The following is a 17,847-nucleotide window of genomic DNA, read 5'->3' on the forward strand; positions in this document are numbered from 1 at the left end:
TTGGAGTTCCTCTTCACTTTCTGCCATAAGGGTGGTGTCATCTGCATATCTGAGGTTATTGATATTTCTCCCGGCAATCTTGATTCCAGCTTGTGTTTCTTCCAGTCCAGCGTTTCTCATGATGTACTCTGCGTATAAGTTAAATAAGCAAGGTGACAATATACAGCCTTGACGTACTCCTTTTCCTATTTGGAACCAGTCTGTTGTTCCATGTCCAGTTCTAACTGTTGCTTCCTGACGTGCATATAGGTTTCTCAAGAGGAAGGTCAGGTGGTCTGGTATTCCCATCTCTTTCAGAATTTTCCACAGTTGATTGTGATCCACACAGTCCCATCACTTTAGGACAAATAGAAGGGGGAAAAGTGGAATCAGTGACAGATTTTATTTTCCTGGATTCCAAAATCACTGTGGGCAGGGACTGCAGCCATGAAATTAAAAGACATTTGCTTCTTGGAAGGAAAGGTATGATAAACCTAAACAGCATATTAAAAAGCAGATCACTTTGCTGTCAAAGGTCTGTTAGTCACAGCTATGGTTTTTCCAGTAGTCATGTACAGATGTGAGAGTTGGACTATAAAGAAGGCTAAGCACCAAAGAATTGATGCTTTTGAACTGTGGTGTTGGAGAAGACTCTTGAGAGTCCCTTGGACTGCAAGGAGATAAAACCAGTTAATCCTAAAGGAAATCAACCCTGAATATTCATTGGAAGGGCTGATGCTGAGGTTGAAGCTCCAATACTGCGGCCAACTGATGTGAAGAACTGACTCATTGGAAAAGACTGTGATGCTGGGAAAAACTGAAGGCAAAGAAAAAAGGTTGGCAGAAGATAAGAAGGTTAGATAGCATCACTAACTCAGTGGACATGAATTTGAGCAAACTCCAGGAGATAGTGAAGCCTGTCATGCTGCAGTCCTTGGGGTTGCAAATAGTCAGACACAACTTATCAACAATGAAATATTATTCCATTTTACTCTGTTTACTATGTAAATAATATCTGTCATTTAACATATATAAAAAGAGAAATAGAGTAGATGCTGAATCCTGTCTCATTCAAGCAATATGTCATATTTTATCTATGGACACACGACATCATTAGAGAAAAGAAAACGTTCACCTCATAAAGCAATGCAGTAACCATAAAATTTTATTTTCTAGATTTACTAATCATCATGATCTTTAACCAGACAGTGACTCCTGGGTGGTTGATCAGCTCCAGGGTGGCCATCACCAGTGGTGAGGCCTGAGTGCCCTCCACTCCCCAGCATCCTCCAATACCTGCTCCAGCCTTCCCAGACCCAATTCTAAGCCACTCCAGCAGGACCTTTGCCTCAACCCCCGACCCCAGGTTGACTGACACCCAACGGCCAGAGAAGATTTAAATGCTTAGTGAGGACCAGCAATGGAACAACCAGGACACTGGGCATGTCAGCCAGCTACACTGAGTGGCTGAAAGGCATGTCTCTGCTAGTTAGGGCTTGACAAAATGTGGTCCACTGGAGAAGGGAATGGCAAACCACTTCAGCATTCTTGCCTTGAGAACCCCATGAACAGCATGAAAAAACAAAAAGATAGGACATTGAAAGATGAGTCCCCCAGGTTGGTAGGTGTCCAGTATACTACTGCAGAACAGTGGAGAAATAGCTCCAGAAGAAATGAAGAGACTGGGCCAAAGCGGAAACAATGCCCAGTTGTGGATGTGTCTGGTGGTGAAAATAAAGTCTGATGCTGTAAAGAGCAATATTGAATATGAATCTGGAATGTTAAGTCCAGGAATCAAGGTAAATTGGAATTGGTCAAACAGGAGATGGCAAGAATGAACATCAACATTTTAGGAATCAGTGAATTAAAATGGATAAGAATGGGCAAATTTAGTTCAGATGACTACTACTGTGGGCAAGAATCCCTTAGAAGGAATGAAGTGTTATTCATAGTCAACAAAAGAGTCTGAAATCAGACTTGGGTGCAATTTCAAAAATGACAGAATGATCTTGGTTCATTTCCAAGGCAAACCATTCAACATCACAGTAATCCAAGTCTATGCCCTAATCACTAATGCCAAAGAAGCTGAAGTTAAACAACTCTATGAGGACCTACAAGACCTTGTAGAACTAACACCAGAAAAAGAAGTTCTTTTCTTATAGGGGACTGGAATGTAAAAGGAGAAAGTCAAGAGATACCTGAAACAACAGGCAAGTTTGACCTTAGAGTACAAAATGAAGCAGGGCAAAAGCCAATCAAGTTTTGCTAAAAGAAAGCACTGGTCATAGCAAACACTAACTTCCAACAACACAAGAGAGGACTCTACACATGGACATCACCAGATGGTCAGTACTGAAAGCCGACTTGATTATATTCTTTGCAGTCAAAGATGGAGAAGCTCTATACAGTCAGCAAAAATGAGACCTGGAGCTGACTGTAGCTCAGATTGTGACCTCCTTATTGCAAAATTCAGGCTCTGATTGAAGAAAGTTGAAAAAGCCCCTAGACCATTCTGGTGACCTAAATCAAATCCCTTAGGATTATACAGAGGAAGCGATAAGTAGATTCAAGGGACTAGATCTGATAGACAGAGTGCCTGAAGGACTATGGACAGAGGTTTGTAACATTATACATGAGGTGGTGACCAAAACCATCCCCAAGAAAAAGAAATGCAAGAGGGAAAAGTGGTTGTCTGAGGAGGCTTAAAAATACCTGAGAAAAGAATGGAAGTGAAAGGCAAAGGAGAAAGGGAAAGATATACACGTCTGAATGCAGAGTTCCAGAGAACACCAAGGAGAAATAAAAAAGCCTTCTTAAGCGAACAAGGCAAAGAAATAGAGGAAATAAATAGAATGGGAAACACTTGAGATCTCTTCAAGAAAATTAGGGATACAAAGGGAATATTTCATGCAAACATAGGCACAATAAAGGACAAAAATGGCAAGGACCTAACAGAAGCAGAAGAGAGTAAGGAAAGAATAACTATACAAACAATTTCTTAATGACCCAGATAACCACGATAGTGTGGTCACTCACCTAGAGCCAGACATCCTGGAGTGTGAAGTCAAGTGAGCCTTAGGAAGCACTACTATGAACAAAGCTAGTGGCACTGATGGAATTCGAGCCAAATTATTTCAAATCCTAAAAGATGGTGCTGTTAAAGTACTTCACTCAGTATGTCAGCAATTTTGGAAAGCTCAGCAGTGGTCACAGGACTAGACAATGTCAATTTTCACTCTAATCTCAAAGAAGGGCAATGTCAGAAATTATTGCAACTACTGTACAGTTGCACTCATTTCACATGCTAGCAAGGTTATGCTCAAAATCCTTCAGCTATGTCTCAGGAGTACATGAACTGAGAACTTCTAGATGTACAAACTGGCTTTAGAAAAAGGCACGGGAACCAGAGATCAAATTGCCAACATTCACTGGATCATGCGGAAAGCAAGGGAATTCCAGAAAAACATCTACTTGTGCTTCATTGACTAAACTAAAACCTTTGACTGTGTGGATCACAACAAGCTGTGGAAAATTTTTAGATATGGGAATACCAGACCATACCTGTCTCCTGAAAAACCTGTATGCAGGTCAAGAAGCAACAGTTAAAATTGCTTCATAACACAGGGAGCTCAACCCAGTGTTCTGTGACAATCTAGAGATGTGGGATAGGATGGAAGGTGGGAGGAGATTTCAAGAAGGAAGGAACATATGTATACTTACGGCTGATTCGCGTTGATATATGGCAGCAACCAGCACAACATTCTAAAGCAATTACCCTGCAATTTAAAATAAATACATTTTTTTAAAGTAACAGTTAGAAAGAACCTAGATATGGAAAAAGTGACTGGTTCAACCTCAGGAAAGAAGTATGACAAGGCAGTATATTGTCATATTGATTATTTAACTAATATGCTGAATACATCATGTGAACCATTCAACTTAGCTTCTTCGGTATCAGTGGTTGGGGCATAGACTGGATTACTGTGATGTTGAATGGTTTGCCTTAGAAACGAACAGAGATCGTTCTGTCAAATTTCAGATTGCACCCAAGTATTGCATTTTGAACTCTCATTGACTATGCTATGCTATGCTAAGTCACTTCAGTCGTGTCCGACTCTGTGTGACCCCATAGACGGCAGCCCACCAGGCTCCCCCGTCCCTGGGATTCTCCAGGCAAGAACACTGGAGTGGGTTGCCATTTCCTTCTCCAATGCATGAAAGTGAAAAGTGAAAGTGAAGTCACTCAATCGTGTCTGACTCTTAGCGACCCCATGGATTGCAGCCTACCAGGCTCCTCCATCCATGGGATTTTCCAGGCAAAAGTACTGGAGTGGGGTATGAGTGCTACTCTATTCCTTCTAAGGGATTCTTGCTTACAGTAGTAGATTTGAATTAAATTCACCCATTCCTGTCCATTTTAGTTCACTGATTCCTAAAATGTCAACGTTCACTCTTGCCATTTACTGTTTGACCACTTCCAATTTGCTGATTCATGGACCTAATAGTCCAGTTTCCTATGCAATATTGCTCTTTACAGCATCAGACTTTAACTTCCATCACCAGTCACATCCACAACTGGGTGTTGTTGCTTTAGCTCTGTCTCTTCATTCTTTCCGGAATTATTTCTCCACTGATCTTCAGTAGCATATTGGGCACCCACTGACCTAGAGAATTCATCTTTCCAGTATCGTATCTTTTTGCCTTTTCATACTGTTCATGGGGTTCTCAAGGCAAGAATACTGAAGTGATTTTCCATTCCCTTCTCCAGTGGACCACATTTTGTCTTCACCACGACCCATCCATCATGGGTGGCCCTACGCATGGCTCATAGTTTCACTGAGTTAGACAAGGCTGTGACCCATGTAATCTGTTTACTTACATTTCTACGATTGTGGTTTTCATCCTGTTGGCTCTTCGATGGATGAGGATAAGAGTTTTATGGAAGTTTCTTGATGGAAGAGACTGGCTGTTGGAAAACTGGGTCTTGCTCTGGTGGGCAAGGCCATGCTCAGTAAATCTTTAATCCAATTTTCTGCTGATGGATGGGGCTGTGTTCCCCCACTGTAGTTTGGCCTGAGGGGAGTTAGGGTGACCTCCTCCAAAAGGACTTATGCCAGCATGCCACAACTCCCAAGACTGCTGAGTCAGTGTCCCTGACCTCGCAGGAGGCTATTCTCAACCAACACCTCAACCGGAGACTCCTGAAGACTCACAAGCAAGTCTGGCTCAGTCTCTTGTGGGGTCACTACTCCTGTCACCTGGGTCCTGGGGTGCACAAGCTTTTTTGGTGCCTTCCAAGAGTCTCTGTTTCCCCAGTCCATCTTGACGTGGTGAAGGTCAGTTTTCATTCCAATCCCAAAGAAAAGCAATGCCATAGAATGTTCAGACTACCACACAATTGCACTCATTTCACATGCTCACAAGGTAATGCTCAAAATCCTCCAAGCAAGGCTTCAGTATTACCTGAACTGAGAAATTCCAAATGTACAAGCTGGATTTAGAAAAGGCAGAGGAACTAGAGATCAAGTTGCCACCACTCATTGGATCATAGAAAAAGCAAGAGAATTCCAGGAAAACATATACTTCTGCTTCATTGATTACACTAAAGCCTTTGGCTGTGTGGATCACAAGAAACTGTAGAAAATTCTTAAACGGATGGGAATATTGGATTTAACCTGCCTCGTGAGAATTTTGTATGCAGGTCAAGAAGCAAGAGTTACAACTGAACATAAAAGTGGTTCCAAATTGGGAAAGTCAAGGCTGTATATGGTCAAAATGCTTTTTTTTTTTTACACCAGTGTTTAAACTTTTATTTCACACCATGCAAGGTCAATTATAACACATTAGAAAGTGACAACAGCTATAAGCTGCAATTTTACATTTGTACATTGGAAATGTCCATTTTCAAAAGCTGAACATAATTAATTACCATGTTGTCAAAACAGCTAGGCCTCAATTCAACTTCTATACAGGTAAAATTTACTATGGAAAACAATGATTTTATATCTGTCCACATTCTGTGATAATAATTCTTCGACTAACAGACCCTTTAGGAGAACCAAATGACTCAGTCTTTTTCACAGTATCCATACCATTTAAATAAAATGCTTATTTAACTTGTATGCAGAGTACATCATGAAAAATGCTGGGCTGGATGAAGATTATGGAAGAAATATCAATAACCTTAGATATACAGATAGCATCACCCTTATGACAGAAAGCAAAGAGGAACTAAAGAGCCTCTTGATGAAGGTGAAAGAGGAGAGTGAAAAATCTGGCTTAAAACTCAATATTCAAAAAAATGAAGATCATGGCATCCAGTCCCATCACTTCATAGCAAATAGATGGGGAAACCATGGAAACAGTGGGAGACTTTATTTTCTTGAGCTCCAAAATCACTGCAGATGGTGACTTCAGCCATGAAATTAAAAGACACCAGCTCCTTGGAAGAAAAGCTATGACCAACCTAGACAGCATATTAAAAAGCAGAGACATCACTTTGCTGACAAAGGTCCATATAGTCAAAGCTATGATTTTTCCATTAGTTATGTACAGATGTGAGAGTTGAACTGTAGAGAAGGCTGAGCACTGAAGAATTCATGGTTTCAAACTGTGATGTTGAAGAAGACTCTTGAGAGTGCCTTGGACTGCAAGGATATCAAATTACTCAATCCTAAAGGAAATCAATCCTGAATATTCATTGGAAGGACTGATGCTGAAGCTGAAGCTCCAAAACTTTGGCCACCTGATGCAAAGAGCTGACTCTTTGGAAAAGATCCTGATGCTGGAAAAGATTGAAGACAGAAGAAGAAGGGGACAACAGTGGATGAGATGGTTGGATGGCATCACCAACTCAATGAACAAGAGTTTGAGCAATCTCTGAGAGTTGGTGAAGGACAGGGAAACCTGCCATGCTGCAGTCCATGGCGGGTCACAAAGAGTCAGACACAACTTTGCAACTGAACAACATCATGCAAAATGCTAGCTGGATGAATCACAAGCTGGAATCAAGATTGCTGGGAGAAATATCAATAAACTCAAGTATGAAGATGATACCACTCTAACGGCAGAAAGTGAAAAGGAACTAAAGAGCCTCTTGATGAGGGTGAAAGAATAAAGTGAGAAAGCTGGCTTGAAACTCAGTATTCAAAAAACTAAGACCATGACCTGAGCAGGCAGAGCCACAGAGAAAGACTGGCCAAAGAGGCCTTCTGATCGCCAGCTACAGGAGACTCAAAAAAAAAAAAAGACTCAGATAGGGCCATAATTCCTGTAGCAGAGGTAGTCTGTGTCCCTGCACACTTGGCACCGCCAGGGTCCCTGCAAGCCAAGAAGCTGCACCACCTTCATACTCAATCCCCACTGGGGCAGAACTGCCACAGGCAAAAACAAGTCTTGCATCTATGGGTGCAGGGTCACCTCAGTTCTGTCCGACTCTTTGAGACCCAGTAGACTGTGGCCTGCCAGGCTTCTCTGTCAGGGGGGATTCTTCAGGGAAGGATACTGGAGTGTATTAGCCAATACTGGTTGCCATACCCTTCTAGAGCACTATATTTCCTGCTGCCCTAGCCTCCAACTCCCCTGAGTACCTGGTGCTGCCAGAACCCCTGTGACCCAAGCAACTACACCACATCCACACCTGGCCCTCAGAGGGGCAAACCCAAGTCCTCCAGGGCAGCCTCAGGAGCAAACCCCAGTGGATGACCCACATGCAGAGGTGGAAATAAAACCACAGTTGAAACCCAGGGGCAGTGTAGCTAAGGAAGAAGACCCAGAATCCTCCCACCAGGTGTACAAACAGCAGATTAAATGCACACAACCAACTAGGCAGACCCTGTGTCTGTGGAATAGATAAAAGAACATTGAGAGTTGTCACAAAAGAAAATGCACTAGTTCTGATAGCTGTGGACATTAGAAGCAAGAACACACAGGAGTAGGACCAGATTAGAATCTGAGCTGCCCCCACAGCAGGTCCAGAGACCAGCCCAGTGTTGGAGGGCATCCTAGGGAGGTGAGGTGGACTGTGGCTCCCAGTGAGGGAAAGGACACAGACAGCAATGACTCAAGAAAGACATTTATTATTCTTATGTTTTGACTTGTTTTGTAGATTCTTTTTGATTTTTCTTCCCTCCTCCCACCGCCATTGTAATTGTTGATTTTATTGGCACTATGAAATCTAATTAAGCTTTTGAGGTGGTTTTTTTTTTTTTTTTCCCCTCAGTCACATTTTGATTGTTGTTATAAACCTCTGCCTCTACATTGGGTTTTTGCTGTTCTGTGGAGTTTTTGTATTTTTTTTTTCTTTTCTCTTTTTTAATTTTTTAAACCAATTATTTTTTTCTACATTTACTCCCTTGTTTGCTTTTCCTACTGTTCGTTTCTCCTTACAGTTAATCTTTAATGTATATACATCTTCTTTATCTACCTCTACTTAACTCTGCATATCTATTCTTTCTTTCTTTTCTTTCTCTCCTTTCCTCTAAACATATTTGTTAGTTTTATTTTCATTGCTTTATTCCCCAATTGGTACCTTGCTTTAGTTTTGTTTTCCAGTTTGTGCTTTAGTTAGCTTTGTTCTGGCAGATATAATTTTATTTTCCCTTTGTTCACTGGGTTAATCTATTGTACTTTATTTTTGTTGGACTGTTTTGATGTTGCTTATGAGTATCTTCCCTGGTGGCTCAGATGGTAAAGCATCTGCCTACAATGCAGGAGACCTGGGTTCAATCCCTGGGTTGGGAAGATCTCCTGGAGAAGGGAATGGCAACCCACTCCAGTATTCTTGCCTGGAAAATCCATGGACGGAGGAACCTGGTTAGGCTACAGTCCATGGGGTCTCAAAGAGTCAGACATGACTGAGCAACTTCACTTACTCATGGGTGTATATGTATATGTATATATTCAGTCACACTTTTATTGTTGTTATAAACCTCTGCCTCTACATTGGGCTTTTGCAGGTAGTGGAGTTTTCCTTTTTTTTTTTTCCTTCTTTTTTTCTTTCTTCTTCCATTTTCTTTTCCTTTTCTTTTTTATAATTTTAATTTTTTTAAACCTATAATATTTTCCCTACATTTGTTCCTTTGTTTGACTTTCCTACTATTCTTTTCCCATTGCAGTTAATCTTTAATGTATATAAATCTTCTTCATCTACCTCTATTTAACTTTGCATATCTATTCTTTCTTTCCTTTCCTCTCAACATATTTATTAGTTTTGTTTTCATTGCTTTATTCTTCACTTGGCACCTTGCTATAGTTTTGATTTCCAGATTGTGTGTTAGTTAGTTTTGTTCCTAACTTGTAAATATAATTTTATATTCCTTTGTTCACTGGATCAATCTACTAAACTATTTTTGTTGGGTTGTTTCGACATTGCTTATGGATATATATGTATATGTGTAAATTCCATTATTTTAATTATTATTTGCCTGATTTTGTAAATGCCATTTGTCTGGGGGTCATCTCTGGTTTCTCAATTTTGGATATTTGTTTTAATCTCACTTAATGCCATAACAAGCCACTTGTGGAATCTTCGTTCCTGACTAGAGATCAAGCCTTGAGCCTTTACTGTGGGAGCACTGACTCCAAGACCCTAGATTACCAGAGAACTAACCCCTAGGGAGTATCAAATAGTGAGAACTCACAGAAAGGAAACCACTTGAATACAAGACCCGGCATCACTCAACCAGTAGCACCCTGTGCACGACACCTCATCTAAACAACAACAACAACAACAAAAATAGAAACCCAATCATCAGCAGACAGGATTACCACCTCACTTAGCCTTGCCCATCAGAGAAAAATCAAACAAACAAACAACAACCACAAAAACCTCAGCATAATTCTCACCCTATACAAGGCTTACACAAACTACTGGATCAACTTTAGGAGGGCAGAAACCAAAAAGAAGAAAGAATTCAACCTTCTTCAAGGAAAGAACTAAACTTTCCTTGAAACCTGGAAAAACGAGAGACCCCAAACACCATAAGTTTAAAAAAAAAAAAAATGAAAGGCAGAGAAATACTACACAAATGAAGGAATAAACTAGAAACACAGAAGTCCAAATAAATGAAGAGGAAAACTACCTGAAAAAGAATTCAGAATAATGATAGTAAAGATGATTTTAAAAACCTTGAAAATAAAATGGAGACAATGCAAGAATTAACTTAAAAAGACCTAGAAGAATTAAAGAATAAACAAACAGAGACAAACAACACAATTACTGAAATTAAAAATACTATAGAAAGAATCAATAGCAGAATATCTGAAGCAGATATTTTATCTTCCAGTGAAATAGAAGATAAAATGGTGGAAATAACTTCTGAAGAGCAGAATAAAGTAAAAAGAATTAAAAGAACTTAGGATAGTCTCAGAGACCTATGCTGCTACTGCTGCTGCTAAGTCGCTTCAGTCATGTCCAACTCTGTGCGACCCCATAGACGGCAGCCCACCAGACCTATGAGACAATATCAAATGCACGAATATTGAATTATACGGGTCCCAGAAGAGAAAGAGAAAAAGAAACGGTGTGAGAAAATGTTTGAAGAGATCATAGTTGAAATTTTTTCCACCATGGAAAAGGAAACAATCAGGTCCAAGAGGCAAAAAGGATATACAGGATATCCTGTATCCCATACAGGATAAACCCAAGAAGAAACATGCCAAGACACATACTAATCAAACTAACAAAGATTAAACACAAAGAAAGAATATTAAAAGCAGCAAGGGAGAATCAACAAGTAACATACAAGGGAAACCCCATATGCTTAACAGGAGATCTTTCAGCAGAAACTCTGCAGGCTAGAAGGGAATGGTAGGATATATTTAAAGTACTGAAAGGAAAAAATCTACAACCAAGATTACTGTACCCACCAAGGATCTCATTCAAAATTGATGGAGAAATCAAAAGCTTTTCAGACAAGCAAAAGTTAACAGAATTCAGTACCACCAAACTAGCTTTACAACAAATGCTAAAGGGATTTATAAAGTCAAGAAATACATGAGAAGAACAAAGATCTACAAAATCAACCCCAAACAATTAAGAAAATAGTAATAGGAACATATATATCAATAATTACTTTAAATGTAAATGGTTTAAATGCTCCAATGAAAAGACACAGACTGGCTGAATGGATACAAAAACAAGACCCATATATGTGCTGTCTACAAGAAACCCACTTCAGACCTAAAAGACAGATATAGACTGAAAGTGAGAGGATGGAAAAATATATTCCATGCAAATGGAAAGCAAAAGAAAGCTGGATGAGCATCCTCATATCAGACAAAGTAGACCTTAAAATAAAGAAGATTACAAGAGATAAGGAAGGACACTACATAATGATCCAGGGATCAATCCAAGAGGAAGACATAACAACTGTAAATACCTGTGCACCCAACATAGGAGCACCTCAATACATAAGACAAACACTGCTGCTGCTGCTGCTGCTGCTAAGTTGCTTCAGTCATGTCCGACTCTGTGCGACCCCATAGATGGCAGCCCAACAGGCTCCCCCGTCCCTGGGATTCTCCAGGCAAGAACACTGGAGTGGGTTGCCATTTCCTTCTCCAATGCATGAAAGTGAAAAGTGAAAGTGAAGTCGCTCAGTCATGTCCAACTCTTAGCAACCCCATGGACTGCAGCCTACCAGGCTCCTCCATCCATGGGATTTTCCAGGCAAGAGTACTGGAGTGGGGTGCCATTGCCTTCTCCAAGACAAACACTAGCAGACGTAAAAAGAGAAATTGACAGTAACAGAATAATAGTAGGAGACTCCCCACTCACACCTATGGACAGATCATCAAAACATAAAATTAAAAAAGAAACACAAGTCTTAAATGATATATTAGATGAGATGGATCTCATTGATATCTTCAGGACATTCCATCCAAATGCAGAAGAATACACCTTCTTCTCAGGTGCACACGGAACATTCTCCAGGATAGACCACATTTTGGGTCACAAATCAAACCTCAGTAAATTTAAGAAAATTGAAATCACATCAAGCATCTTCTCTCACAACAATGTGATGAGACTGGATATCAGTTACAAGAAAAAAAACTGCAAGAAACCCAAACACATGGACATTAAACAACACGTTTCTAAATAACCAACAGGTTACTGAAGAAATCAAAAGGGAAATCAAAAAATTTCTAGAAATAAATAACAGTGACAACAAGACAACTCAAAACCTATGGCATGAAGCAAAAGCACTTCTTAGAGCGATTTTTATAGCAATACAAACGTACTTCAAGAAACAAGAAAAACATTGAATAGACAACCTAACTTTATACCTAAAACAACTGGAAAAAGAAGAACAACAACAACAAAAAATTAGTAGAAGGAAAGAAATCATAAAGATCTGAGCAGAAATAAATGAAAAAGAAATGAAAAAAACAATAGTAAAGATTAATAAAACGAAAAGCTAGTTCTTTGAGAAGATAAACAAAATTGACAAACCATTAGCCAGACTCAAGAAAAAAAGAGAGAATAATCCAATCAACAAAATTAGAAATGAAAAAGGAGAGGTTAAAACAGACAATGCAGAAATACAAAGGATTATAAGAGACTATTATGAACAACTATATGGCAATAAAATAGATAACCTGGAAGAAATGGACAGATTCTTAGAAAAGTTCAACCTTCCAAGACTGAACCAGGAAGAAATAGAAATTATGAACAACCCAATTACAAGCACTAAAATTGAAGCTGTGATCAAAAATCTCCCAAAAAACAAAAACCCAGGATCAGATGGGTTCACAGGAGAATTCTATCAAATATTTAGAGAAGAGCTAATGCCTATCCTTCTAAAACTCTTTCAAAAAATTGCAGAGGAAGGAACACCTCCAAACTCATTCTATGAGGCCACTATCACCCTGATACCAAAACCAGACAAAGACAGCACACACAAAAAGAAAACTACAGGCCAATATCATGAATGAATATAGATGCAAAACTCCTCAATAAAATTTTAGCAAAGTGAATTCAGCAACACATCAAAAAGCTCACACACCATGATCAAGTTGAGTTTATTCCAGGGATGCAAGGATTCTTCAACATACACAAATCAATCAATGTGATACACCATATTAACAAGCTGAAAGATAAAAATTATATGATAATCTCAATAGATGCAGAAAAAGCCTTTGACAAAATTCAGCACCCATTCATGATTAAAACTCTTCAAAAAATGGGCATAGAAGGAACCTATCTCAACATAGTAAAGGCCATATATGATAAGCCTACAGCAAACATTATTCTCAATGGTGAAAAACTGAAAGCATTCCCCCTAAGATCAGGAACGAGACAAGGGTGTCCAATTTGGCACTATTATTTAACATAGTTCTGAAAGTCCTAGCTACAGTAGTCAGAGAAGAAAAAGAAATAAAAGGAATCCAGATCAGAAAAGAAGTAAAGCTCTCACTGTTTGCAGATGATATGATACTATACATAGAAAACCCTAAAGATACTATCAGAAAATTACTAGAGCTATTCAGAGAATTTAGTCACAGAATACAAAATCAATACACAGAAATCACTTGCATTCCCATACACTAACAGTGAAAAATCAGAAACAGAAATTAAGGAATCAATCCTATTCACCATTGCAACAAAAAGAATAAAATATCTATGAATAAACTTACCTAAAGAGACAAAAGAACTGTACACAGAAACTTATAAGACACTGATGAAAAAAATCAAAAATGAAATAAACAGATGGAGAGATATTCTGTGTTCCTGGGTAGGAAGAATCAATATTGTTAAATGACTAAACTACCAAATGTCATATACAAATTCAATGTGATCCCTATCAAATTACCAATGGCATTTTTCACAGAACTAGGACAAAAAATTTCACAATTCATATGGAAACACAAAACACCCCAAATAGCCAAAGCAGTCTTGAGAATGCATGAAGCTGGAGGAATCAACTTTCCTGACTTCAGATTATACTACAAAGCAACAGTCATCAAGACAGTATGGTACTGGCAGAAAAACAGAAATATAGACCAATGGGACAAGATAGAAAGCCCAGAAATAAACTCAGGCACCTATGGGTACCTTATTTTTCACAAAGGATGCAAGAATATACAATGGGGCAAAGACAGCCTCTTCAATAAGTGCTGCTGGGAAAACTGGACAGCTACATGTAAAAGAATGAAATTAGAACATCTCCTAACACCATACACAAAGATAAACTCTAAATGGATTAAAGCCCTAAATGTAAGACCAGAAAGTAGAAAACTCTTAGAGGAAAACATAGGCAGAATACTCAATGACATAAATCAAAGCAAGATCCTCTATGACCCACCTCCTACAGTAATGGAATAAAAACAAAAGTAAACAAGTGGGACCTGATTCAACGTAAAACCTTTTGCACAGCAAAGGAAACTTTAAGCAAGCTGAAACGACAACCCTTGGAATGGGAGAAAATAATAGCAGATGAAACAACTGACAAAGGATTAATTTCTGAAATATACAAGCAGCTCATATAACTAAATGCCAGAAAAGCAAAGAACGCAATCAAAAAGTGGGGAAAAGCCCTAAACAGACATTTCTCCAAAGAAGACGTACAGATGGCTAACAGACACATGAAAAGATGCTCAACATTGCTCATTATTAGAGAAATGCAAATCAAAACTGCAATGAGATATCACCTCTGTATCAGCCTATAGGTGTGGGATGAAGTGGGAGATGTGAGGGAGTTTCAAGAGGGAGTGGATATATGTATGCTATTGTATGCTAAGTCACTTCAGTCGTGTCCGACTCTGTGTGACCCCAGAGATGGCAGCACAACAGGCTCCCCCATCCCCAGGATTCTCCAGGCAAGGGATATATGTATACCTATGGCTAATTCGTGTTGAGGTTTTACAGAAAACAACAAAAATCTGTAAAGCAATTATCCTTCAGTTAAAAAATAAATTAATTTTAATAAAAGATATGGAAGTCAAATAACTTATTTCACTAAGTCAAATATTCTGTGTTATCACTGATATGTGGAATCTAAAACAAAAGCCAAAAAAGTACGTAACAAAAGAGAACCAGAGTCACAGGTATAGAAAACAAACTAGTGGTTACAGTGGTGAAAAGCAAGAGGGAGCAAATCAGCGGATTGGGATTAAAAGATACCAACTACTACGTGCAAAATAAACAAGCATTTATTATTTACACATGTTTACTGTGTGTAAAAATAAATAAAATAAATATAAATAATATAGTATACAGTACAAGGGAATATAGCCACTGTTTTCCAATAACTTTAAATGGAATATAATCTATAAAATATTGTATCTTTACATTTTACATATAAAACTAATACTGTAAATCAACAAAACTTCAAATAAATAAGCAAAGGTTCAAACAATAACAATGAAAACAGTACAGTGTAAGGATCAGACATACAGATAATTTGTGAAATTAACCACTCATGTTAATTAACATATCCATCACCTCATATAGTTATCAAGTCTTTCGGTGTGTATGGTGAGAACACTACTCTACTCTCTAATCTACTCTCTTAGCAAATTTCAAGTATATATTGCAGTATTGCTAACTATGGTCACTATGCTGTATATTAGATTTCCCATAGCTTTTTCATCTTATAACTGAAAACTCATACTCTTTGACCACTATCTCCCCAATCCCTCCACATATCCAGCCCCTTCACTCACCATTTGATGCTATTTCTCTGAATTTGACATTTTTTTTCCTTTTATACTATATTTGTTATGAATTTCAAGAAGCTTCAATAAATAAAGAATATATTTCAAGGTCAAAATTCTTTGGATTTACACCTTTATGAACACTTTTTAAAGAAATAAATATACTTTATTAGCTTAATTTCAAGATATCTATATACTTACACAAAAGTGTGCATAAGGATATTTACTGATGCATTAACTGTAATAGCATGACTGCAGAAATACAAATATTCAAAAAATGAAAAAAATTTTGGCAAGTATGGATTTCATATTCCATTTTGTTCTGGTGTTTTGGCTGTTTTGTAATTGTTCTGTCCCTTTCTTCTTGGTTGCTCTGTTTCTTTGTGATTGGATGATTTTCTGTAGTTGCATGCTTAGATTTCTTTCTATCTATCTTTTTTATATCTACCATAGGTTTTTGCTTTGTGGTAACCAAGAGACTTCCATAAAACACCTTAGAGTTAGAGCACTCTGTTTTTAGTTAATGATAACTTACGTTTGAACACATTCTTAAGCTCTAGCCCCCTCAAGTTTTCTGTTTTTTATATCAAGAAAGGAGATCCAGGTTTGCTCCCTGGGTGGGGAAGACCCCCTGGAGAAGGGTATGGCAAACCATTCCATTATTCTTGCCTGGAGAATTCCATGGACAGACCATGGGGTCGCAAAGAGTCAGGCACGACTATGTGACTAACACTTTCAGTTTCACTTTCATATTTTTTGGGTGTGTGTATACCCTAATAGATTGTTGTAGTCAAAGTTACAACTGCTACCTTTTTTTTTTTAACTCATACACTCTACATCAGCATCCATATTTTTTTTTAATATTTTTTAATGCTCATACCAGATTTATTAACATCAGTGATTAACCTGCCACTATTACAATATTAGATTATAATATTAGCAGTGAGAGTTATATTTTTATATGTTTTTCTGTTACTAATTAGTACCCTTTCTGTTAGCTTAAAGAAATTTTTAAACATTATAGTAAGGCTACAATGGTAATGAACTCCATTTTTTCACTTGTCTGAAAAACTCTATTTCTCCTCATTCTGAAGAACATGTTGCTGGTTAGAATATTTGTAGTTGGCAGTTTTTGTCTTTCAGCACTTTGCCTATATTGTGCCACTCCCTTCTCTCCTGTGAAATATCTGCTAAAAATTTGAGTCTTATGAGAATTCCCTTGTACATAACAAATTGTATTTCTCTTGTTGCTTACAAGAGTCTCTCCTTGTTTTTAACATTTGACAATTTAATTACAATGTGTTTCTATATAGGTTGCTTTTTTTCTCTTTATATATATATATATATATATATAGTTTTTTTAAGTTACAATGTTTCAGGTGTACAGCAAGATGATTCATATATATATATATATATAAAATATTATTTTTTAAATTATTTTCCACCATAGGTTATTACAAGATATTGACTGTAGTTCCGTTGGCTATGCAGTAAACCTTTGTTACTTGTTGCATATCTATTTTATAATTAGAAATCTAGTACTCTATTCATATTAAGTCAAACAAGTGGAATCAAAATGTCACAAATTTTTTAGTTAGGCAAAAATTCAAGTTTTCTAAAATATATATATTATACATATTATTTATATGAAAGAAAGAAAGTGAAAGTGAAGTCGCTCAGTCGTGTCCTACTCTTTGTGACCCCATGGACTGTAGCCTACCAGACTCCTCTGTCCATGGGATTTTCCAGGCAAGATTACTGGAGAGGGTTGCCATTTCCTTCTCCAGGGGATCTTCCTAACCCAGAGAAGACATATTATTTATTATTTATATATGTATATAAAACATATTATTTATATATGTATATAAAAGCTTTTTCTACTACACTTGAAAAAGGCTTCAGAAAGAACATCAAAAAAAAATAGAAGAGATGGAGAAATTGAAAAACATAAACTAAATGAAACAAGATCACTGAATATGAAATAGAAAAAATGAAACACACTAGATGAAAGTAAAAGATCATCATATAGTTCAGTTGTTTTTAAACATGACTGCTCATTAGAAGCATGTCCAGAGCTACGGAGAAAAAAATAGCAATACCTGGGCATTTATATTTTTCAAAAAATTCCCGTATAATTCTGATATCCATCTGGATTTTAAAAAATTATTACAGGTTTTTCTATTAAATCGTTTTGGTGATACAGAGTTCTAT

Source organism: Bison bison, unplaced genomic scaffold (assembly GCF_000754665.1).
Source record: "Bison bison bison isolate TAMUID 2011002044 unplaced genomic scaffold, Bison_UMD1.0 scf7180017864270, whole genome shotgun sequence".
Taxonomy (NCBI): Eukaryota; Metazoa; Chordata; class Mammalia; order Artiodactyla; family Bovidae; genus Bison; species Bison bison.